Source organism: Pongo pygmaeus, chromosome X (assembly GCF_028885625.2).
Source record: "Pongo pygmaeus isolate AG05252 chromosome X, NHGRI_mPonPyg2-v2.0_pri, whole genome shotgun sequence".
Taxonomy (NCBI): Eukaryota; Metazoa; Chordata; class Mammalia; order Primates; family Hominidae; genus Pongo; species Pongo pygmaeus.
Window position 1 is genome coordinate 105,550,683 of NC_072396.2, and position 27,267 is coordinate 105,577,949.

A 27,267-nucleotide genomic window follows, 5' to 3' on the forward strand; every position below is an offset into this window, starting at 1 on the left:
TTGTGGTAAAATATACATAACGTTTACCATCTTCACCATTTTTAGGTGTACAGTTCAGTGACATTAAATACATTCACATTGTTGTGCAACCATTACCACCATTCATCTCCAGAACTATTTCCTTTTCTTTTATTTTTTGAGGTGGATTTTCGCTCTGATTGCCCAGGCTGAAGTGCAATGGCACGATCATGGCTCACTGCAACCCCCGCCTCCAGGGTTCAAGCGATTCTCCTGCCTCAGCTTCCCAAGTAGCTGGGATTACAGGCACCTGCCATCACTCCCGGCTAATTTTTTGTATTTTTCATAGAGACAGGGTTTCACCATATTGGCCAGGCTGGTCTCGAACTCCTGACCTCAGGTGATCTACCCACCTTGGCCTCCCAAAGTTCTGGGATTACAGGTGAGAGCCACCATGCCCCGCCCAGAACTGTTTTCATCTCCCAAACTGAAATGTTTACCCATTAAACAGTAACTCCCCCCACTGCTCCCCCAGCCCCTGCAAAGCGCTATTCTACTTTCTATAAATTTAACTACTCAAGGTGCCTCATTTTAATGTAACCATATATGATTTGTCCTTTTGTGACTTAGCATAATATTCTTCTATTAGTCTACTTGGGCCGCTACAACAAAATACCACAGACTGGGTGGCTCACAAAGAGCAGAAACTTATTTGCTGGAGGCTAAGAAGTCCAAGATCAAAATGTCAAAAGTTTCTGGTAAGGGCTTTTTTCATGGCTTGTCAATGGCTGCTTTCTCACTGTGTCCTCACGTGGCCTTTCCTTGGTGCATTGAGAGAGAGAGAGAAAGAGAGAGAGAGACACTTTCTGATGTCTCTTCTTATAAGGATACTAATCCTACAAAATCAGAACCCCACTCTTATGATTTCATTTAACCTTAATTACTTCCTTAGAGGTCCTATTTCCAAATACAGCCACATTGGAAGTTAGGGCTTTAACATGGGAATTTTGTGGGGACACAACCATTCAGTCCATAATGGTTCTCAAGCTTCCAGTTCGTTACACAGAATTGGAGTACTCTATGTTCAATTTCAGAACCTGGTTTTTAAAATGTAATTTTCATAGTTATAGGGTACCATAACAATTACAGAAATCCTACAGAACCTTCCTTCATCCTTCCCCACCCCAGATTTCTGCTTCCAAATTAATTTCAATTTCTTTTTAAAATTACTTTTAATTGCAGATTACTTAACAATTCTCTTAACTATTTCTTCTGATATTGCCTTTATATTTTTTATTAACCATTTTATTTCTTGATTTTTAAATTTTATGTATCAGCTAGGACTTCCTACAGTGGAAGGATTCAGTTGTCTTATACCTCCCATCCTATACACAACCATACTTCTCCCATATTCTCCCAATATATTGTTGTTGTCGTATCACTATATTATGTTCAATCAATATTCAGTGTTTACATTATGTCTATGTAAGGATTTTTCACAATTGAGACATTAGAAGGAGAGGCAGATAAGTGCATGGACTCTGCCACTAGACAGCCTGGCTTCAAATCCTGAATTTGTCATGTAATAGCTACATGATCTTGAACAAATCTCTTCCACTCTCTGTCTCACTTTCCCCATATTTAAAATGGGAAATGGCATATCTCATAAGATTTTTATGAGGATTAAAAGATTAAGCACTCAGAATCATACTTGGTACATAGTAATTGGCATCTATTATATATTATTGTTGTTCATTATATAAATTTTTTCCCTAGAGTTCATGGATCTTTCTGTATTCCGGCTCCATTTTGGAAGATCACTCTTCAGGCCTAATGCACAGCTATTGTCCTAGAAACTCCCTTGTAATCATAGTGGAATTTTCTTAGTCTCTTTTTCATGTTGGATCTTGCTTTCCCTACATCCCATGGCTTAATCTTTCTTGATTTATGACCTCATTTTGACAAAGTAAATCTAGGTTTATGAGAAAGAGTGTATAGTATATAAATAACTTGAGATTTTGCCTGTCTGAAAATGCCTGTATTCTACCCTTACACTTGACTGATAATTATTGGATATAAAATTCTAGGTTTAGGTCATTTCCCTCAGAATTTTAAAAATTTACTTTTCAAATCAAAGCTGTATATGCATATAGTTTAAAAAATCCAATACAGTCATGCACTGCATAACAACATCAATGATGGACAGCATATACGATGGTGGTCCCATAAGATTATAATGAAGCTGAAAAATTCCTATCAGCTACTGATGTCGTAGCCATTGTAATGTCGCAGCACAACACATTACCTTTTCTATGTTTAAATGTTTAGATACGTAAATACCATTGTGTAACAATTGCCAACAGTATTCAGTACAGTAACATGCTGTTCAGGTCTATAGCCTAGAAGCAATAGTTTATACCATATAGCCCAGGTAGGTAGTAGGCTATATCATCTAGGTTTGTGTAAATATACTCTATAATATTCACACAATGACTGTATCACCAAACAATGCATTTCTCAGAACATATCTTCATTGTTAAGCAATGCATGAGTATAATTATACAAGGCTAATGTATTAGTCCTCTTGAGCTTCCATAACAAAATTCCACAGGTTGGGTGGATTAAACAACAAAAATTTATTTTCTCACAGTTATGCAGGCTAGAATTCCAAGATCAAGATGCAATCAGCATTAGTTTCTGGTGTAGCCTCTCTTCCTGGCTTGTATATAGCCACCTTTTTGTTGTGTCCTCACATGGCCTTTTCTCTGTGTGGGTGTAGAGATAGAGAGAGATCTTTGTTGTCTCTTCTTATAAGGACACAAATCCTATCAGATTAGGGCTCTATTCTTAGTACCCAATTTAATCATAATTACCTCCTTAAAGGCTCTATCTCTGAATACAGTCACATTAAGGGTTTAGGGCTTCAATATATAAATTTTGGGGGACACGATTCAGTATATAACAGCTTACTATGAAAAACAGCAATATCCTTGTATCTCAACACTATTTTCCACACCCAGAAGCAATAAATTTCAACTCTTTTAATGTATTATTTTGGTATTATCTACCTATGTCAAAATAACATACTTACATTGTTTCTTGATTTTTGAGTTTTAAGTCACTGACTTCCCCCTATGGGAGATGAGTTTAGCTCTTCTTTTATACTCACCCCTGCTTATTGTAGTCATACATTTCTACATTTCTTATACCCTACCCTCTCAATTGCTTTATTCTTATTTTAGTTATATTGACAGTATTATGTTGACTATGTACTTGTTATTGACAGTTGAGTTACATAGTACATTAGGATTATTTTTTCCTGTCCTGCACAACTTTTTTATTTTCTCTAGATTTAATTTTTCCCCCCTCTCTTTTTCTATGTATTTATCACCAATTTATTTCCAAAATACACTCCCAATTATGTAAATATTCTTCCATTATGTTTACATAAATTAGGTATTCCAACAATTTCATTTTCTGGACAAAGTTTCTCTTGGGAATCTTTGGACCTGCTTTAAACTAGACTGGTTGCACTCTAGGCATGCAACACAACTTTTATTTTGAGATCTCTTTTCACAATAATCTTGGTGACTTTCCTTGCTCACTATTGTGTTATATTCACTGTTTCCTGGATCTCATATCTCCCTCTTTCTTGGTTTATGCTCTCTTTTGGCAGAACAGAACATATCTTCCAGTAGCTTCCTGAGAAAGTGTATATGCAAAGCACACTTCTGAGATCTTTCAGGTTTGAAAGTCATTTTTCTTTTTTTTTAATCAAAAAATTTTGTGTAAGCAAACAGCATACAGTATTCAAAGGAAAAAGATTTAATATATTCAAGAATCACATCATGACAAATGATACAAATTTGTGAAATATCATTTCTTCCTCTTTTTGTATTTTTTTGTAGATGGTTTTGCCACATTGCCCAGGATGGCCTTGAACTCCTGGGCTCAAGTGATCCACCTGCCTTGGCCCCCCAAAGTGCTGGGATTACAGGTATGAGATACTGAGCACTTTTCTATTTTAACTAACCTTGCCATCTTTTCCCCTGTGCTTTTCTGTTACTGTCCCCTCCTGTTTTCCTACTACATTGACAGGTTATCTTGAAAATGTCGTTTTTCTACTCCAACACTTGATTGATAGCTTGGCTGGAGATGGAATTTTGAACTGGAAATTCTCTAAGAATTTTGAGGACATTGTTTCATTGTATTTTAGTTTCCAGTGTTGCTGTTGAGAAGTCAGATGTTACTCCAGTTCTTTTTTATATATTTACTTTTTCACTAGGTAATACATTCACATGGTTCAAATTAATAATAAAAAATGCAGTGAAAAACCTTCCTCCAACCAACATTCTTCTTCCACTCAGTTCCCCTTTTCCAAAAACAGATAACTATTGTTATTAGTTTCTTTTTCATACTTCCAGGATTTCATCTTGCATATGTAAGGAAACATAAATGTAAATATTCTTATTTTACCCCTTTTATAAAAGATAAAATATAGAATATATATACGCATATGTTCACACACTTGCTGTCCTGCACTTTGCTTTTTTTAGGTTGTTTATTTGCTTGTTTTACTTAACAATATATCACGGAAGTCTTGCCACATGAGTACATAATTTACTCGCATTTTACAGCTGCATAATCTCCCTTTGTGTGAATCTACCAATTTTATTTAGAAAGCTCTCTTCCAATGAATATTTTGATTATTTCCAGTCACTCCAATGACAAACATTGCTTCAATAAATAATCTCCAGTCTTCTGCCATGATCGGGGAGGGATAGTCACTGAGGTACTTGAAGTGGAAGGGTGAAGGTCTGTTTTTGAAACATTTAACCAAGTCTCCTATTTTTGGTCTTATTTTCACCCTTGCTTATTAGAGAATGCTATTCTCTGAGGTTGGGAGTTATGTGATGTAAATTAAATTACTTCTCACCTTTCTCTACTTTAGGGATAGGATGCGGCTATCTCAAATCTAATAAGTTGATTGCAATGTGCCCATCTGTACTCCAGCTTCTAAAATTGTGTTACTGTTTTCTCCTATCGTTTTCTTTTTATTATTGTACCTTTAAATATCTTTACTGTAATTTTAATGGGATTTTTAGGAAGAAATAAAGTCTAATGCTAAGTTCATCCCCAAATATTTTATTGGAAGTTCATGCCTTAGAATTTTGAAATTATCCTTCTGAAATCGTTTAGTTGTGTGTGGTTTGAGAAGCCTAATGCTCTTCTATTTCTTGTCCATTATACATGACATTTTTTTCCTCTCTGAAAATGTTTAGGTTCTTATTTTCATCCTTAATATTTTGAAACTTATCAATAATATGATTTTTAAATCTTGTAGGTTGCTATGAAAAGAAAAATCATGATTTTAAGTAAGTATTTTTATTCATTTTGGTAGGAACTTAATGGGCTGTTTCAATCTGGTGACACATATTTTGCATTAGTTCTTTAATGATTTTTTGATTTCTTATATTAGCACTTTGATTGTTTCTTCTTTCCATTTTTCTGCTCTTTCGTTATGGAACTTGTACTGTGTTTTATCTCCCATATGATAATTTTATTATCTGTTTCCTATTTTTAAAAATCTGTTTCTTATTGTGTTCTACATTTGGGGATTTTTTTCCCCTACTCTTTTGAACTTCTATTGATACATGGAGCTTTTCCTGACCTCTGATTGTTTCTTTTAAAATAGAATTCTGCACATATCTCATGGATATTATATATTCTTATCTATTTATGGATATTATAGATTTTTATGGCTTTCTTCTGTTTCATGTATTGTCTATTTTACTCTCAGCTTCCTTTTTATGGCCGTTTGTCTTGGTCTCACCAAAACAATGTTAGTCCTCTAACAATCATATATTTATCTTTAAGAATGAGCCCCTCCATAGTGTTAGGAGGGATCCAGTTATATCATTGTGGCACACACAAATGCCAGTTTTCATAGATACTTTTTTTTTTTTCTGAGCATTCTGTTGCCCACACTGGAGTGTAGTGGCGTGATCATAGTTTTCTGTAACTTTGAAATCTTGGGCTCAAGTGACCCTCCCACCTCAACCTCTGTAGGTACTTTTTATTAGGCTAATTAGTTTACATGGAGAAGAATCCTCCAATCTCCTTCCTTGGGCATATAAGCACAGTTGACAGTGCTCAGGAGGCTGAGCAAGGGAAAGGACCTTGAGTGGGGAGAATGTCTCACCTTTCAATATGCAAACTCTCACTTAATTATTCCTTTTTTTTTTTCAGTACAACTTATTATACCCACCTTCAGCTGCATTCATAAGTTCAGACTTTTTCTGGTTTAACTTCTCCAGAAAGTAAACCATCTGTTTTCTGAGAGAACTCACCTAGTATAGGGGCTGGAGGAGAAGATCTTGGGGTCTAACTGCCCCTTATTAAAAATTTCAACTAATGGGCTGGGCGCGGCCGCTCACACCTGTAATCCCAGCAATTTGGGAGGCTGAGGTGGATGGATCACTTGAGGTCAGGAGTTCGAGACAAGCCTGACCAGCATGGCGAAACCTCGTCTCTACTAAAAATACAAAAATTAGCCTGGTGTGGTGGCACGCGCCTATAATCCCAGGCTGAGGCAGGAGAATGGCTTGAACCCGGGAGGCAGAGGTTGCAGTGAGCTGTGATTGCACCACTGCACTCCAGCCTGGGTGACAGAGCAAGACTCTATCTCAAGAAAAAAAGAAAACAAAAATTTCAACTAATCCTTTTGTTCTTAGTCCAATGAGGACCCTTCAGCAGTTAACTGGTGCCTCAAATTCCTGAGCTTCTGTATTGCTCTGTGGAGTGAATCACATACTCCTAACTCATCATCATCATTAATGGGAGATTGGAGTTTCAGCTTTTCCTGTTTTTCTAGGTCATTCAATGTTTATCCACTGATCTTCCAAAATTTTGTTAATGTATTCCATGAACTATTATTTCTTCTCCATTTCTGTTTATATTTCTGATTATTTTAATGAGATTTCAAGATGGAATTGAGATAAATGCATATGTTGTATCCTGTATTAGGACTCTCTAGAGAAATAGAACCAATAGGGGAATATATGTGTGTGTGTGTATATATATGTATATAGATAGATAGATAGATAGATAGATAGACAGATAGAGAGAGAGAGAGAGAGAGAGAAGAGAGAGAGAGAGAGATTCATTTTTAAGGAGTTGGCTCACATAATGGGAACTGACAAGCCTGAAATTTTTAGGGCAAGCTGGCAGGCTGAAAAGTTAGGTAAGAGTTGATGTTGTGATCTTGATTCTGAAATCCGTAGGGCATGTTGCAGACTAGAAAGTCAAGTAGGATTTCTATGTCTTGAGGCAGAATTCCTTCTTCTCCAGGAAGCCTCAAGTTTTGCTCTTAAGGTCTTCAGCTGATTTTGTGAGACCCATCCAGACAATGAAAAACAATCCATTGTGTCAATAGATTATAAATGTGAATCACATCTACGAAATGCCTTCACAGCAACATCTAGACTAGTTTTTAAACAAACAACTGGACATCACAACCTAGCCAACTTTACACATAGTATTAACCATCACAGTCTACCCTTTGTCACCTTGGCACCCATACACATCTCCTTAAACCATACGTAATCTCTAAATATAGACAATAACAAAGCGATACCTCCACTTATCATGATACAGATATCCTGTGTTCAACTGAAAATGCACCAGCCTTTTCCCCAGAAGAGGACGCAAAGTCCTTGGGCAATGTTTACACTTGTCCTTGATATCCTGTAACTTAAATGCTATGATGTAAAACTAATACATATTTTGTTATATGACAAGGGAATAAGATATTTGCTATATACACACACAAAGATATTTGCTATATACACACACACAAACATAATCATAATGAAATAAGGAAAAAATACACATGACAATTACAGTCCTCATTTCTGCAATTGGTTATGTGGTCATAGCTGGTTTTTATAACTAGTTTCTTTCACTATCCATTCCATATTCCCTCTGCCCTCAGCAAGTACTCCAGCTGGTCATGGTTCTTTGCTAGGTCAGGTGACCTACACCTTCATTCCTGAAGAGTATGGGTCTTTATTAGTCCTGCTTGAATTGAGTTATTGTAGCTTTCCATTGACTTTAATCACAGGGCATGGAAACACTAAGGGATACTAGTACCAGTACTAATACTAGTGGATATTAGTACTAGTATTAGTACTAAGGGATACTAGTGCATGGTAGCACTAAGCCCTAAGGGATATCCTATATTCCAGACAAGCTGTTCCTTACTTCCATTGTGGAATAGACTCACATTTCCCCCTTGTTAATCAAGACCAGTAACCCCAGCTCGTACAGCAGATCTGTTCATTGCCTGTTTATTCACAGGCATGAGAAGCCCAAAGTGGCCTGGTGGCAGTCTTAACTTCAATGGAATCATTGTTGAGTTTCCTACTGGAAGCATTTCTCCCTTTGGAACTACGATCTTCAGACCAGCAGAGCATAAGATCATGGAGGCAGGAAGCAAAAATTTTGGTAGTGGAACACTAGGGGTGATAGAGAGTGATGCCACTCCCATTTCCACCCCTTGATTCCTGGGCCCATGAAACCTGGCTATGAAAAAAATAGCGCCATATAAGTTTCTTACGAGAAGCAACGCTGTGTGGAATACCATAATGGTGAATAAAGTATTCTGTACATCCATGGATGACAGTTTTGGCAGAAGCATTGCAACCAGGGAAGGCAAATCCATACCCAGAGTGTCTGTCCCAATAAGAAAAAAATGATGCCCCTTCCATGATGGTAGTGGTCCAACATAATCAACCTGCCTCCAGGTAGCTAGTTAATTTCTCTGGGGAATGTTTCCATAATGGAGGACTCAGTTTTGGTCTTTAATGCTGGCAAGGTTAATCTCCTTAGACAAGGATGGAAGGGCTGTCTTTACTGGCAAAGAAGACTCAGTTGAATTTAGGGGTTTAAATTCCTTAACGAAGGTCCCCAGCTTCATCAGGATCTACCCATATGTCCTCATTTAAACTTTCAGAATCCAATTCCCTCCTAATCAATGCTCTCACTTTAACATCAGACACCCTGAGAGTTGGGAATTCAATTTACATGATAATTCAGCCACTTGCAGACATAGAAACTTCCAGGTCATTTATACAGTACTTGTGTTGGGAATTTGAAGCCCTGAGCTCATCCCTTTCTTCTGCAACTTTATCCAGCACGATTAACAGCAACCAAGTAATCTCATCTTACTTGTTAGTTTGACAAAAATTGTCCTCAGGTATAAAATATATGTTTGGTCACTCAGAACCTTGACTCTTCCAAGCATGTGATTAGGAGTATCCAGTGATGGTATTTTGTGTATTTTTTTTCTTTTCTTTTTTCTTTTCTCCTTCCTTCCTTCCTTCTCTCTCTCTCTCTTTCCTTCCTTCCTTCCTTCCTTTCTTTTCTTTTTCTTTCTTTCTTTCTTTTCTTTCCCTTCTTTCCTTTCTTCCTTCCTTCCTTCCTTTTTTCCTTCCTTCCTTCCTTCCTCCCTCCCTCCCTCCCTCTCTCTCTTTCTCTCTGTCTCTCTCTTTCCGTCTTTCTCTCTTTCTCTCTTTCTTTCTTTGACAAAGTCTCACTCTGTTGCCCAGGGTGGAGTGTAGTGGTGCAATCTTGGCTCACTGCAACCTCCGTCTCCTAGGTTCAAGCGATTCTCGTGCCTCAGCTTCCTGAGCAGCTGGGATTACAGCCAGCTGCCACCACACCCAGCTAATTTTTTGGTATTTTTAGTAGAGATGGGTTTTTGCAATGTTGGTCAATTTGGTCTTGAACTCCTGGCCTCAAGTGATTCTCCCACCTTAGCCTCCCAGAGTGTTGGGATTACAACACTCTGGGAGTGTTGTAATCCCACTCAAAGGCGTGAGCCACTGCGCACAGCCATGTTTTTTGTATTTCTACTGCCTCATCATGCCATTGACTATCCGTATTCTCTTTACCGCTGGAAACAGAGTTATTAGTATCTTTAAATCTAATCAGAGAACTAATTCTAAAACCACAGAATTCACACTTAAGATTCTTTATAGAAATAATATAAAAATAAAAAGTACAGAGAATTAGAACAGTGCAGTAAGGATGATTTAAGTTTAAAATTTTAAATTAATGCTGTTTGTTGAGATAACAGTTATATTTTAAATTAGAAGTATGGGCCAGGTGATGGGACATAGTTTCTCGGAAAAAAATATATCCACATTCTTATTTGCAAAATCAGAAAGCTCATTTATCTTTCTGAATCACTTGTCAAGGATAAATTGGCAAGTCAATACTTGAAAAAAAATTTGGATTAAGAAAATGTGGCACATATACACCGTGGAATACTATGCAGCCATAAAAAATGATGAGTTCATGTCCTTTGTGGGGACATGGATGAAATTGGAAATCATCATTCTCAGTAAACTATCGCAAGAACAAAAAACCACACACCGCATGTTCTCACTCATAGGTGGGAATCGAACAATGAGAACACATGGACACAGGAAGGGGAACGTCACACTCTGGGGACTGTTGTGGGATGGGGAGAGCGGGGAGGGATAGCATTAGGAGATATACCTAATGCTAAATGATGAGTTAATGGGTGCAGCACACCAACATGGCACATGTATACATATATAACTAACCTGCACATTGTGCACATGTACCCTAAAACTTAAAGTGTAATAATAATAAAAAATAATAAATAAATAAATTGGCACCATAGAATGGTGATATCAAATGACAAAAAAAAAAAAAGAAAAAAAATTTGGTTGTCATCAGAGCAGAAAATGAAGTCATTCCATGTCTAATTAGTAACTTTATAAACAGCGGATTTCTAAAAAGTGGGCCCCTCTTTTCTCCCCACTAACATTATAAAATTATAAGTGTATCTTAATTGGAAGAAACATTATTCAATAAAAAAAGTAAGGCGTTGTTATCAATAAAATAATAAAAATTGGGGCCTGATCCACAAAATGTCTTTTTCTCTTATTACCCCCTAGCTAAAGAACATTCAATTCCTCAACTGTAGTTATATCTGCATCCAAATTTCTAACAAATGTGTCGTGTTATTAGAGCTTCAGTTGTATTATAATATGGTAATTTTGGAGTCCTAATAAAGGGTAAGGAGTCAGGCTGGCGGGAGCAGGAGAAAGCAAGAAGAGAAAGCAGATAATCTATAAGCCTGTCTTTCTTCATGGTCCAGGACACATACCTCTCCTGCGCAGATAACTTACAATCTTCTTGTGTCCAGCTATTACCAAACCCTCATCCGATAGAAAAATGCAAGTTAGCTCACTGCAACCTTGGCATTATCAGTACTGCATGCAGCCCTCTCCAGCACAAGCACCATCCTAAAAAATCGCCAGCAAGCCTTTGTCTTTTTGCAGTCAGCTCCTCTCTTCCTGATTTGCTTGTTGCTTTCTTGCAGCATATTTTCATTCTTTCTGTAATAAATTTACCTTTATTTACCTACAACTGTCTTGATAAATTCTTTTTACTGCTCATGCCACCAGCCTGGATAGTTGATACCCGTGGCAGTAATCTTGTATTTGACTAATTGGTTTTGGTCAAGGCTTCATGTAAAAAATTATTTCTTCACTTAATTTTCTTTCACTTTTAACACAAGTTAGAAATTATATCTTTACCGAAATGAGTGATTCATATTCAAAGGCAACCTAATATGTAGTGTTTATTTTACTGAATGTTGAGATTTAAACAATGAGGCTTCTGTTCAGTAAGTTGTATTCTGATTTAGAAATTTTACATATATTTGAAAGAAAAATATGGGCTAAATAAATAATATTGCTGTGGAAATTATCTATTTAGATTTAGAATAACTGAACCAACAATAATTATTACTTTTCTTTTTCTTATTGAGATAGAGTCTCACTGTGTCACCTGGGATGGAGTGCAGTGGTGGGATCACTGTTCACTGCAGCCTTGACCTCCTGGTCTCAAGTGATCCTCCTGCCTCAGCCTCCTGAGTAGCTGGGACTACAGGTGCATGCCACTATGCTGGGCTAATTCTTTTTTTGTATTTTTTGTAGAGATGGAGTTTTGCCATGTTGCTCAGGCTGGCCTCGAACTCCTGGGCTCAAGTGATCCATGAACTTCTGCCTCCCAAAGTGCTGGGACTGCAAGGGTGAGCCACCACACTTGGCCTGATTATTACATTTACTTTTGTATTTTGAAGTACACTGAGATAGTTGAAAACTAACAGACCTTTTAAGACAGTATCAAAGATGTGAAACAAAAAACAAACACCTCATCAGAAGTACGGAAGAACCTAATGGATATGACTGAAGGTGGAATTTGTTATTTGGGAGATTTAATCATGGAATTCTTCCTAAATTAAAAAGAGATGGAAATTATAAAAGGAAGATTGAGTGACATGGAAATTAAATCCAGTAGATCTAATATCTACTCAAGGTTTGTAAAACAAACAAACAAAGAAATAATAGGAAGAGATTTCCTGAAAGTCTGGGTCCTCTAGATCTAAATGCCCCACCAAATGCTGAGTAAGAAAAATTTCAGAGCACACATAAGAATAGTTAGACACATCTTAAGCACATAAAACATATAAAATCCTACATGCTTCCAGAGGGAGAAAAAAGGTAATTTTTAAAGAGAAAATTAAAATGTAATTGGATTTTTTTACCCAAAAAAAGTTTATGTTAGAATGTAATGGAGCAATGTCTCTAAAATTCTGAAGGAAAAAATCACGAACCTAGAAGTCTGTACACAACCAATTAATCATTTGTAGTAGTAATATTCTGTAAAGTTTAATGCAATTGTTTGTAAAGAATTCCTAAAATTATAGTGACATACTATAATAACAGAGTAAAAAATAGAGAAATAAAACTGAAGTTCAAGCTAATGTGAACACATTTGGAAGTGGTGTTAGGATATAATTGAAAGCATATTAAAGGTCGTATCTTATTTGAGATTGAGTGCAGTTATAGATAGTGGCTAAATGGTGACATTAGTAGGAAATACATTTATATACATTTGGTAAAATTTTCACTTGTAGTCAATAGTAGACTAGCATTAAAATGTAGAATTTTCAAGTGACTAGAGGGAAAAAATTGTCAGAAAAGAAAAACTAAAAGGAGCAATGAGGAATCATGATTAATAGAAAGCATAAATATAAGATGGCAGGAATAAAACCAAAAAGAAGTAATCACAATTAACATGGATGGTTAAATTCCCTTGTTAAAATACAAGGATATCTAAATTGGACTAAAAAGCCAACAATATAATCTTTTCAAGATACACATCAAAAACACACACACAAAGATTGAAAATAAAAAGATTTTAAAAACCCAGGTAAATGTGAATTAAAAAATCAGAATTGCTAAGATTAATATCAGATAAGTTAAATTCGAAGCTTAGCTGGTAAGCTTTGAATATCAGAGCTTATCAGAGCTTAAAATAACTATCTTATTTTATATCTATATATTTTATTTTATATTTATAAATAGTGTGATCCACCAAGAATATACAAGAAACTGTTTATCAAACAGCATAGCATTGAAATATATAAATTAAAATTATTAGAAATATAGTAGAAGCCCTATTATCCAATGAAATTTGGACTGGTAGCTCATCAGTTAATTGAAAAATAATTGAGACATTGGAGAAAATAATAAAATATATATTAGGCATTTTAACTTAAAATACACAAATTCTCTTTCACTTGGCTGCGTTTGATATAGAACCAACAACTTAACTTTGAGTATAAATCTTCTGGTTAGAGTTTCACATCATTTTCCTTGTATAAGCCACATCCATGATGTATCAGCTATAATTTTCAGTTTTGTTAACTCTAAGTACAATGTTTTATAGCAAATCTCCAAAACTTGTTTATCTTGTATCACTAAAATTTTATATCCATTGAACAGCAACTCCCCATTTTCCCCTACACCCAGCTCCTAGCAACCACCATTCTACTCTCTGTTTCTGAGTTTAACTATTTTAGATACCTCATATAAGTGGAATCCTACAGTATTTGCCCTTCTGTGACTGGCTTATTTCATTTAGCATGTCTTTCAGTTTCATCCATATTGTCACATAGGCACAAGGGCAGAATTTCTTTCTTTTTAAACACCGAATAACACTCCATTGTATGTGTATTCCACATTTTCTTTCTCCATTCATCTTTTGGTAGACATTTAGATTGTTTTCTATCTTGACTACTGTGAATAATGCTGCAATAAACATGAGACTGCAGATATCTCTCTAAGATTCTGATTTCAATACTTCTAGATATATATACAGAAGTAGAATTGCTGGATCATATGGTAGTTCTATTTTAGTTTTTTGAGGAACCTCCATACTGATTTTCATAATGGCTGCACCACTTTACATTCCCATCAACAGTGTGCAAGGGTTCCAGTTTCTCCACATCCTCATCAACACTGGTTATCTTTTTTTTTTTTGATAATAGGCATTCTAACAGGTGCGAGGCGATATCTCATTGTGGTTTTGATTTGCATTTCCCTAATGATTAGTGATGTTGAGCATTTTTTTTATATACCTGTTGGCCATTTGTATGTCTTTTTTGAAGAAATGTTCATTCAAGTTGTTTGCTTATTTTAAAATCAAGTTATTTGGTTTTCTCCTATTGAGTTGTAGAAGTTACTTATATATTTTGGAGATTAACCTTATCAGATATATGCATGATGCTATTTTAGACAGAATTATTTTCCTAATTTTATTTTTTGATTGCTTGTGTATAGAATTATAACTGATTTTTGTATACTAATTAATCTTGCATCCTGCAACCTTTCTTTAAAACTGTTCATATACAAGGTTATGTTATCTGCAAATAGACATCATATTTTTTCCTTTCCAATCAGGATGCATTTTATTTCTTTTTCTTACCCAATTACCCTGGCTAGGACCCCCACTAAAATGGTGAATAAAAGTGGTAAGAGCAGACATCCTTGTCTTGTTCCTGATTTTCACCATTGAATACGTTATCTGTGGGTTTTTCATAGACATCTTTTATCAAATGGAGGAAGTTCTCTTCCCTTCCTAGTTTATCAAGCATTTTTTATTATGAGGAGTGTTTAATTTTATCAAATGCTTTTTCTGTGTCTATTGAAATGATCGTGTGTTATTTCTCCTTTACTTTTTAAATCTGGCATCTTACATGGATTGATTTTCAGATGTTAACCTGACTTTACATTCCTGGGGTAAATCCTTCTTGGTCGTGATGTATAATTATTTTTATGTATGCAAGTATTGTGTTGAGAATGTTTTCGTCTGTATTTATAAGTTATATTGGTTAGAGTGGTTTTCCTTTCCTGTGATGCGTTTATCTGATTTTGGTATCTGGGTAATACTGGCCTTATGGGATGAGTTTTGAAGTGTTCTCTTTAATTTTTTGGAAGAATTTGTGAAATATTCATATTAATTTTTCTTTAAACATTTGGTAGCATTTACCAGTGAAGCCATTTGGTTCTGAAATTTTCTTTATGAGGTTTTTTTAAAAAAAATTATTACTAATTAAATGTCTTTTTTTTTTTTTTTGAGATGGAGTTTCGCTTTTGTTGCCCAGGCTGATTGGAGTGCAATGATGAAGTCTCGGCTCACCACAATCTCCACCTATCGGGTTGAAGTGATCCTCCTGCCTCAGCCTCTCAAGTAGCTGGGATTACAGATGCCTGCCACCATGCCTGGCTAATTTTCATATTTTTAGTAGAGACGGGGTTTCACCATATTGGCCAGGCTAGTCTCAAACTCCTGACCTCAGGTGACCTGCCCACCTCAGCCTCTCAAAGTGCTTGGATTACAAGCATGAGCCACTGCGCCGAGCCTAAATCTCTTTACTAAATTGGTCAATTTTTATTTTGTATTTCTTCTTTAGTCAGTTTTGGTAATTTTCAGTTTTAGGTATTTGTCCAATTTCATCTATGATATCTAATTTGTTGGCATACAATTTTTCATAGTATTCCTTATAACACTTCATTTTGTAAGGCTGGTAGTGATTTCCCTGTTTCATTCTTTATCCTAGTAATTTGGGATCTCTCTCTTTTTCTTGGTCAATCTAGCCTAAGGTCTGTCAATTTTGTTGATCTTTTTAAAGAGCCAGACTTTGATTCTATTGGTTTTCTCTATTATTTTTCTATTCTGTTTCATTTATCTCCTTTCTAATACTTCTTTCTGCTTGATTTAAGTTTATTTTTCTCTTCTTTTCATAGTATCTTTAGGTTAGGTTCTTGATTTGAGACCTTTTGGTATTTATAGCTATATTTTTCTCTGTAAGCACTGTTTCAGCTGCACCTCATAAGTTTTGGTATGTTGTATCTTTGTTTTCATTCAGCTCAAGATATTTTCTAACTTATTTTGTTTGACTCATTGGTGACATAAGTTTATGTTTAATTTGCACATATGTGTGCATCTACCCCTATTTTTTGTTGTTGATTCTTAATTTAATTTCATTATGGTCAAAGAACATTCTTCATATGATTTAAATCATTTTAAATTTATTGAGACTCTTAAAATCTAATATGTGCTTTATCCTGAAGAATGTTCCATGTGTCCTTGAGAAGAATATGTATTTTTCTGTTGTTTAGTGAAGTGTTCTATAGATGTCTGCCACTTCTTGTTGATTTAAAGTGGTATTGAAGTCTTATATTTCCTTGTTAATCTTTTATCTAGTTGTTCTATCCATTGTTAGAAGTGGAGTATTGAATTCTTCAATTATTATTATTGAATTGTCTATTTTTCCAATTCTGTCTACTTTTGCTTTATGTATTTTGGGGATTTGTCATGAAGTACACATATGTTTATAATTGTTACATCTTTTCAACCTTTTCATCATTTTAAATTATCCTTCTTTGCCTCTAATAAAAATGCTTGTCTTAAGGTATAATTTTTCTGGTATTAGTAAAGCCCTCCAGGTCCCTTTTGGCAACTGTTTGCATGGTATATCTTTTTCTGTCCTACTTTCAACTTGTTTGTGTCTTCGAATCTAAAGTGTGTCTCTTATAGACAGCATATGGTTGGATCACACATTTTAAATTAATTCTGTCAATCTCTGCCTTTACATTAGAGTGTTTAATCCATTTATATTAATGCAATTACTTATAGATTGGGATTCACATATGCCATTTTACTATTTGTTTTCTATATGTCTCATATCTTTTTTGTTCCTCTATTCTTCTATTACTGCTTCTTTTTTGTTAAATAGGAGTTTCCTAGTGTACCATTTTCATTCCTTTGCCATTCCATTTACTATATTTTAGAATTTATTTTCTTAGAGGTTGCCCTTGGAGTTACAATTAATATCTTAACATAAAAATCAAGTTCATATCAATGTCAACTTAATTTCAAATCTTTGCTCTTAATAACTTCATAACTTCCTCACTCCTTTGCATTGTTATTGTCATACAAATTACATTTTTATACACTGTGTGAACATCAACACAGATTTATACATATAGCTTTATAAAGTCTTGTAAGTTAGATAGGAGAAAAGACAGAATTATAACAAAATTCATTTATATTGTCTTTTATATTTACCTATGTCATTGTTGTTGCATGTATTGGCAGAACAGCCAGGGAAGGAGACCATCAATAACAACCCTTCTGGGATCACATACAATTTGGGGAGTTAGGAAGGCTATGTACATATATGAAGGTATATTCACTTAGGATAAATCAGAGAAGGATGGAGCAGGCTTGAAAGAATTCCTCAAGCCACACGCAGACCTATAAACATAGGGCAAAAGCACCAGTGGCACAGGGACTTAAACACAACTTCTGAGCAAACACTGACTGAACCATAGGCTACTCTGACCCGGGGGCAAATCCTAGAAATCCAGGGTGAAAAATAAAATCAGTATCATCCCTGGAAGTCTAGAAGAATGTGTGTATGCCCAAGGCTATGCCCTTGAAGGAGCAATCACAGAAGGATCCTCCAAGGTACTAGTGGCTGAATGAGGTGGTAGAGGGGAGCAAGGAAATATGTAAATTCACTGAACTATGAGAGCCATTTCCAAGCCATCCACATATCCGATGGCAAAGGATAAAAATCTAATTGGCTAAAGGGTGCTTAAGCACAACCTTTAACTAATAAATAGCTTATGCCAAGCTAGGGTCAAAACCTAAGTAGCCAGGCTAAAAGATAAAAATAAAGAAAAAATATCTGAGCAGAGATACCAGAGTTGCACATGTTGGGGGAAATAGACTTCACAGAATTAGTTCAGCCAAGCCAACAAACAAACCCATGACCAAGCAAACAACGACAATCTCCAGGGTGTGGGCAGGTGGTTCAGTATTCAGGGTTTGTATAATATATTATCTAACATGTCCAGCTTTCAACAAAAAATTACAACACATGCAACAACAACTAAATAGGTAAATACAAGACAATATAAATGAATTTTGTAATAACTCTGTTTTTTTCTCCTACTTACTTGACTTTATAAAGCAACATGTATAAATTTGTGTTGATGTTCATACAATGTATAAATATAAATTATTGTCTACCAAGATCTTCACTGTTTTCAAAAATGCCTGCAGGCATAGTTTTTTTTTTTTTTTTTTTTTTTTACCTTTTCCAAGTTAAGTCAGTACCATCAAGCAGAGCTGCAGAGTCCTTTATCCTTATGTCCTGCCTTTCCTCCTGGGAAGAATCCCTGAACCACTGCACCAGAGCTGGAGCCAGGGACCTGCTTTTATCTGAGTGATGTCCCTGCTCTGTGAGATAGTTCTAGGAAGGAGTGGCAGCTCCTGGTCCTCTTGGATTGCCCATTTTGGAATAGAAAATATATTTGAGGAAATAATTGTCAAAATTTTCCAGATTTGTTGAAAGACATAAATTTATAAATTCAAGAAGTTTCATGAATTCCAAATGGGATAATCTCAAAGAAAACCACCTCTAGGCACATCTTATTAAACAGCTGAAAATGAAAAGTAAAGGAAAAAATTTTGGACTGATCATTCCAAGATGGCCGAATAGGAACAGCTCTGGTCTACAGCTTCCAGTGTGATTGACGCAGAGGACGGGTGATTTCTGCATTTCCAACTGAGGTACCTGGTTTAACTCACTGGGACTGGTTGGACAGTGGGTGCAGCCCATGGAGGGTGAGCCGAAGCAGGGCGGGGCATTGCCTCACCTGGGAAGTGCAAGGGGTCGGGGGATTTCCCTTTCCTAGCCAAGGGAAGCAATGACAGATGGTACCTGGAAAATCGGGACACTCCTGCCCTAATACTGCACTTTTCCAATGGTCTTAGCAAATGGCACACCAGGAGATTATATCCTGCACCTGGCTCAGCAGGTCCCATGCCCATGGAGCCTTGCTCACTGCTAGTGCAGCAGTCCAAGATCAACTAGGCTGGGGGAGGGGCATCTGCCATTGCTGAGGCTTGAGTAGGTAAACAAAGCAGCCAGGAAGCTTGAACTGGGTGGAGCCCACCACAGCTCAAGGAGACCTGCCTGACTCTGTAGACTCCACCTCTGGGGGCAGGGCATAGCAGAACAAAAGGCAGCAGAAACTTCTGCAGACTTAAACTTCCCTGTCTGACAGCTTTGAAGAGTGCCATGGTTCTCCCAGCATGTAGTTTAGGCACTGAGAATGGACAGACTACCTCCTCAAGTGGGTCCCTGACCCCCGTGTAGCCTAACTGGGAGACACCTCCCAGTAGGGGCCAACTGACACCTCATACAGCCAGATGCCTATCTGAGACAAAACTTCCAGAGGAAGGATCAGGCAACAACATTTGCTGTTCTGCAGCCTCTGCTGGGGATACCCAGGCAAACAGGGTCTGGAGTGGACCTCCAGCAAACTCCAACAGACCTGCAGCTAAGGGTCCTGACTATTAGAAGGAAAACTAACAAACAGGAATAGCATCAACATCAACAAAAAGGACATCCACACCAAAACCCCAAATGTAGGTCACCGTCATCAAAGACCAAAGGTAGAGAAAACCGCAAAGATGGGGAGAAACCAAAGCAGAAAAGCTGAAATTCTAAAAATCAGAGCGCATCTTCTCCTCCAAAGGATCATAGCTCCTCACCAGCAATGGAATGAAGTGGGACGGAGAATGAATTTGACAAGTTGACAAAAGTAGGCTTCAGAAGATTAGTAATAAACTTCTCCGAGCTAAAGGAGGGTGTTCAAACCCATTGCAAGGAAGCTAAAAACCTTGAAAAAAGATTAGACAAATGGCTAACTAGAATAAACTGCATAGAGAAGATCTTAGGTGACCTAATGGAGCTGAAAACCATGTCACAAGAACTACATGACATATATACAAGCTTCAGTAGTCGATTCAATCAAGTGGAAGAAAGGGTATCAGTGATTGAAGATCAAATGAATGAAATGAAGTGAGAAGAGAAGTTCAGAGAAAAAAGAGTAAAAAGAAATGAAAAAAGCCTCAAAGAAATATGGGACTCTGTGAAAAGACCAAATCTATGTTTGATTGATGGGAGAATGGAACCAAGTTCGAAAACACTCTTCAGGATATTATCCAGGAGAATTTCCCCAACCTAGCAAGGCAGGCCAACATTCAAATTCAGGAAATACAGAGAACACCACAAAGATACTCCTCAAGAAGAGCAACCCCAAGGCACATAATTGTCAGATTCACCAAGGTTGAAATGAAGGAAAAAATGTTAAGGGCAGCCAGAGAGAAAGGTCGTGTTACCCACAAAGGGAAGCTCGTCAGACTAACAGGGGATCTCTCAGCAGAAACTCTACAAGCCAGAAGAGAGTGGGGGCCAATATTCAACATTCTTAAAGAAAAGAATTTTCAACCCCAAATTTCATATCCAGCCAAACTAAGCTTCATAAGTGAAGGAGAAATAAAATCCTTTACAGACAAGCAAATGCTGAGAGATTTTGTCACCACCAGCCTGCCTTACAAGAGCTGCTGATGGAAGCACTAAACATGGAAAGGAACAACTGGTACCAGCCACTGCAAAAACATGCCAAATTGTAAAGAGCATTGACGCTAGGAAGGAACTGCATCAACTAATGAGCAAAATAACTAGCTAACATCATAATGACAGGATCAGATTCACACGTAACAATATTAAACTTAAATGTAAATATGCTAAATGCCCCAATTGAAAGACACAGACTGGCAAATTGGATAAAGAGTCAAGAACCATCAGTGTGCTGTATTCAGGAGACCCATCTCATGTGCAGAGACACACATAGGCTCAAAATAAAGGGATGGATGAAGATCTACCAAGCAAATGGAAAACAGAAAAAAGCAGGGGTTGCAATCCTAGTCTCTGATAAAACAGACTATAAGCCAACAAAGATCAAAAGACAAAGAAGGCCATTACATAATGGTGAAGGGATCAATTCAACAAGAAGAGCTAACTATCCTAAATATATATGCACGCAATACAGGAGCACCCAGATTCATAAAGCAAGTCCTTAGAGACCTACAAAGATACTTAGACTCCCACACAATAATAATGGGAGTCTTTAACACCCCACTGTCAACATTAGATAGATCAATGAGACAGAAGGTTAAGAAGGATACCCAGGACTTGAACTCAGCTCTGTGGACCTAATAGACATCTACAGAACTGTCCATCCCAAATCAACATAATATACATTCTTCTCAGCACCACATCACACTTATTCCAAAACTGACCACATAGTTAGAAGTAAAGCCTCCTCAGCAAATGTAAAAGAACAGAAATCACAACAAACTGTCTCTCAGACCACAGTGCAATCAAACTAGAACTCAGGATTAAGAAACTCACTAAAAACTGCACAACTACATGGAAACTGAACAACCTTCTCCTGAATGACTACTGGGTAAATAATGAAATGAAGGCAGAAATAAAGATGTTCTTTGAAACCAGTGAGAACAATGACACAACATACCAGAATCTCTGGGACATATTTAAGCATTGTGTAGAGGGAAATTTATAGCACTAAATGCCCACAAGAGAAAGCAGGAAAGATCTAAAATTGACACCCTAACATCACAATTAAAAGAACTAGAGAAGCAAGAGCAATCACATTCAAAAGCTAGCAGAAGGCAAGAAATAACTAAGATCAGAGTAGAACTGAAGGAAATAGAGACACAAAAAACCCTTCAAAAAATCAATGAATCCAGGAGCTGGTTTTTTGAAAAGATCAACAAAATTGATAGACTGCTAGCAAGACTAATAAAGAAGAAAAGCGAGAAGAATCAAATAGATGCAATAAAAAGTGATAAAGGGGATATCACCACCGATCCCACAGAAATACAAACGACCATCAGAGAATACTATAAACACCTCTATGCAAATAAACTAGAAAATCTAGAAGAAATGGATAAATTCCTGGACACATACACCCTCCCAAGACTAAACCAGGAAGAAGTTGAATCTCTGAATAGACCAATAAGAGGTTCTGAAATTGAGGCAATAATTAATAGCCTACCAACCAAAAAAAGTCCAGGACCAGATGGATACACAGCTGAATTCTACCAGAGGTACAAAGAGGAGCTGGTATCATTCCTTCTGAAACTATTCCAATCAACAGAAAAAGAGGGAATCCTCCCTAACTGGTTTATGAGGCCAGCATCATCCTGATACCAAAGCCTGGCAGAGACACAACAAAAAAAAAGAATTTTAGATCAATATCCTTGATGAACATTGATGCAAAAGTCCTCAATAAAATATTGGCAAACTGAATCCAGCAGCACATCAAAAAGCTTATCCACCATGATCAAGTTGGCTTCATCCCTGGGATGCAAGCCTGGTTCAACATATGCAAATCAATAAACGTAATCCATCACGTAAACGGAACCAAAGACAAAAACCACATGATTATCTTAATAGATGCAGAAAAGGCCTTCGATAAAATTCAACAGCGCTTCATGGTAAAAACTCTCAATAAACTAGGTATTGGTGGGATGTATCTCAAAATAATAAGAGCTATTTATGATAAACCCACAGCCAATGTCATACTGAATGGGCAAAAACTGGAAGCATTCCCTTTGAAAACTGGCACAAGACAGGGATGCCCTCTCTCACCACTCCTATTCAACATAGTGTTGGAAATTAAGGCCAGGGCAATCAGGCAGGAGAAAGAAATAAAGTATTCAATTAGGAAAAGAGGAAGTCAAATTGTCCCTGTTCACAGATGACATGACTGTAAATTTAGAAAACCCCATCATCCCAGCCCAAAATCTCCTTAAGCTGATAAGCAACTTCAGCAAAGTCTCAGGATACAAAATCAATGTGCAAAACTCATAAGCATTCCTATACACCAATAACAGACAAACGGAGAGCCAAATCATGAGTGAACTCCCATTCACAATTGCTTCAAAGAGGATAAAATACCTAGGAATCCAACTTACAAGGGCTGTGAAGGACCTCTTCAAGGAGAATGACAGACCACTGCTCAGTGAGATAAAAGAGGATACAAACAAATGGAAGTACATTCCAAGCTCATGGATAGGAAGAATCAATATCCTGAAAATGGCCATACTGCCCAAGGTAACTTATAGATTCAATGCCATCCCCATCAAGCTACCAATGACTTTCTTCACAGAACTGGAAAAAAATACTTTAAAGTTAATATGGAACCAAAAAGAGCCCGTATTGCCAAGACAATCCTAATCAAAAAGTACAAAGCTGGAGGCATCACACTACCTGACTTCAAACTATACTACAAGGCTACAGTAACCAAAACAGCATGGTACTGGTACCAAAACAGAGATATAGACCAATGGAACAGAACAGAGCCCTCAGAGATAATACCACATATCTACAACCATCTGATCTTTGACAAACCTGACAAAAAAAGAAATGGGGAAAGGATTCCCTATTTAATAAATGGTGCTGGGAAAACTGGCTAGCCATATGTAGAAAGCTGAAACTGGATTCCTTCCTTACATCTTATACAAAAATTAATTCAAGATGGATTAAAGACTTAAATGTTAGACCTAAAACCATAAAAACCCTAGAAGAAAGCCTAGGCAATACCATTCGGGACATAGGCATGGGCAAGGACTTCATGTCTAAAATGCCAAAAGCAATGGTAACAAAAGCCAAAATTGACAAATGGGATCTAATTAAACTAAAGAGCTTCTGCACAGCAAAAGAAACTACCATCAGAGTGAACAGGCAACCTACAGAATGGGAGAAAATTTTTGCAATCTACTCATCTGACAAAAGGCTAATATCCAGAATCTACAAAGAACTTAAACAAATTTACAAGAAAAAATCAAACAACCCCATCAAAAAGTGGGCAAAGGATATGAACAGACACTTCTCAAAAGAAGACATTTATGCAGCCAACAGACACATGAAAAAATGCTCATCATCACTGGTCATCAGAGAAATGCAAATCAAAAGCACAATGAGATAGCATCTCACACTAGTTAGAATGGCAATCGTTAAAAAGTCAGGAAACAACAGGTGCTGGAGAGGATGTGGAGAAATAGGAACACTTTTACACTGTTGGTGGGAATGTAAACTAGTTCAACCATTGTGGAAGACAGTGTGGCGGTTCCTCAAGGATCTAGAACTAGAAATACCATTTGACCCAGCGATCCCATTACTGGGTATATACCAAAAGGATTATAAATCATGCTATTATAAAGACACATGCACATGTATTTTTATTGCGGTACTATTCACAATAGCAAAGACTTGGACCAACCCAAATGTCCATCAATGATAGACTGGATAAAGAAAATGTGACACATATACACCATGGAAGACTATGCAGCCATAAAAAAGGATTAGTTCATGTCCTTTGTAGAGACATGGATGAAGCTGGAAACCATCATTCTGAGCAAATTATCGCAAGGACAGAAAACCAAACACCACATGTTCTCACTCATAGGTGGGAATTGAACAATGAGAATACTTGGACACGTGGCGGGGAACATCACACACCGGGGCCTGTCGTGGGGTCAGAGGATGGGGAAGGGATAGCATTAGGAGAAATACCTAATGTAAATGACGAATTAATGGGTGCAGCAAACCAACATGGCACATGTATAGATATGTAACAAACCTGCACGTTGTGCACATGTACCCTAGAACTTAAAGTATAATAAAAAAATAAAAAATAAAAATAAAAAAAGTGGCATATAAAAAAAAGAAAAAAATTTTAAGGTAGTTAGAGGAAAATAACTCATTACTTCTAGGGGAACAATAATTTGAATGACTGTGGTTTTCTTATCACAATGAAGGCCGGAAAACAGTGGAACATCTTTAAAGTGTTGAAAGAAAAGAATTGCCAACCCATAAATCTATGTCCAGCAAAAATATCCTTCAAAAATGAAGACAACATGAAAATATTCTCAGATGAAGGATAGCAAACATAATTTGTTGCCAGTAGACATGCTGTACCAGAATGTTAAAGGAAGCTCTTCAGACTAAAGGAAAATGATACCAGAGGGAAACTTGAACCTCAGGAATGGAGAAGCAGTAGAAATGATAAATATCTGAGTAAATAGAAAATACTTTTTTCCTCTTTTGTTCTTTAAAAATAGCTGTTACACTAGTTTCCTACTGCTATAACAAATTGTATAAAAAGTTACCACACACTTAATTGCTTAAGACAAGACAAATTTATTATCATACAGTTCTAGAGGTCAGAAGACTAAAATGGGTTGAAAGGGCTGTGTTACCACTGGATGCTCTAGTGGAGAATCTATTTCCTTGCATTTTCCAGCTTCTACAGGCAGCCTGAATTCCACCGTTTCACTGCTTGATTCTATTGTCACATCTTTTTCTGACTCATCTGCCTCCTTCCTTCCTTTACAAGGACCCTGTGATTACACGGGGCCTACCCAGATAGTACTGGATAATCTTCCTATCTCAATATTCTTAACATAATCACATCTGCAAAGTCCCTTTTGCTATATGAGGTAACATATTCACAGGTTCCAATATGTAGACATCTTTGAGGAACCATTATTCTTCCCACAACAACAATTGTCAAGGATTCAACAATTCTTAGACAATTTAAAGTGTTCTAGAGCATAGGAAAATGTAGAAATTTACCCAATTCTTTCTCTAAGGCTAACATAATGCTTATGTCCAAACAAAGAAGAACAGAAGTAAAAAAGTAAACATGAGAGGTCAGTCTAACTTAGAACTATAGATGTAAATATCCAAAATAGAATAGTAGTAAATTCAAGCTAGTACTGTGGCAAAATAATAGAATAGTGCAAATAGTCATATTTTTATGTCTGTGTTATCTTTGCTAGATTTTAGCATCAATATTATGGAGGCTATGCCTGAACTCAACAACACGGACTTCTACTCACCAAGGCTGATCTTGTACTAATACTAAGTGCCCAACCTGACAACAGAGAAGATGATGAGCCTCTATAAGACACCATTCCTTAGGGGCATCAGCCAGTCCCATGGTGGTAGGATTATTACATGGGACACCTTTCATCATGATGAAAACAGAAACTTTTCCTCATGGAAATGAATATGTATTTTAGACACACATTTACCTTCTTTGCTGACAATGATTCTGTCATCACCATCTCCATGGACTTCCAGAATGCCTTAATCATCATCAGGGTATCCTACACAAAGTTGTCTCTGACCAAGGAACTCATTTAATGGTAAGTGAAGTGTGCATCCAAAGATTCACTAGTCTTTACTACTTACTTTGCCATGCAGAAGCAGCTTGCCTTACACAAAAATAAATAACTTACTGGAAGCTTAGTTATGGGATCACCTGTTCCTGGGAGTACTGTATGACAAGATTGCAATAGATGCTTTAACAGAACAACCCATATATTGTGCTTTTTTTCCCCATAGTGAGGTTACACAGGACTAGGAATAAAGAAGTCATGAAAGGAGTGGCCCTTTTCACTATTACACCAGTTAACCTACTGAAGAAGTATGTGATTCTTTTTTTCTGTCTCCACAACCTTGGGCTCTTAGGTATAGCAGGGATGAATGCTTTCATCAGGGAATAAAGCCATGGTTCCATTACATTAAAAGCTGAGACTACATTCTGGCCATTTTTGTCCTCTCGTGCCAGTGAACTGACAGGCAGGGAAAGGGGCTGCTATAGAGGCTAGAGGGATTGAGCCCAATTACTAAGGGGAAATAAGGTTGCTGCTATACAAACAGGGAGAGCAATGCTCAGAGCCCAGGGATACTCACTGGGGCACCTCCTAGTACTGCTTTGCCTAATAGTCCTGGTAAGTGGGAAAGTGCAGAAATTCAATAAATACAGGATTGAAGATTAGGGTCACTACATCAGGGAAATAATTTTGACCAGGTTGCTGTAAGGGGAATATGAAATGGGTGGTAGAAGAATGAAGTTGATTATTGACTTTGGCCTCATGATCAGCTTCAGTGGGAAACTGTAACAG

At 36.9% G+C, this 27,267-nt stretch overlaps 1 long non-coding RNA gene across 1 annotated transcript; it reads left to right on the plus strand.

Moving 5' to 3' along the window:
- Positions 1 to 157: 157 nt before the first annotated feature.
- Positions 158 to 26,626, plus strand: LOC129024543 (uncharacterized). The gene is made up of 6 exons (XR_008497097.2): positions 158 to 716; positions 3,635 to 3,703; positions 3,867 to 3,955; positions 5,303 to 5,333; positions 11,994 to 12,088; positions 26,137 to 26,626. It is a non-coding gene; the product is annotated as an uncharacterized LOC129024543 (long non-coding RNA).
- The last annotated feature ends 641 nt before the right edge of the window (positions 26,627 to 27,267 follow it).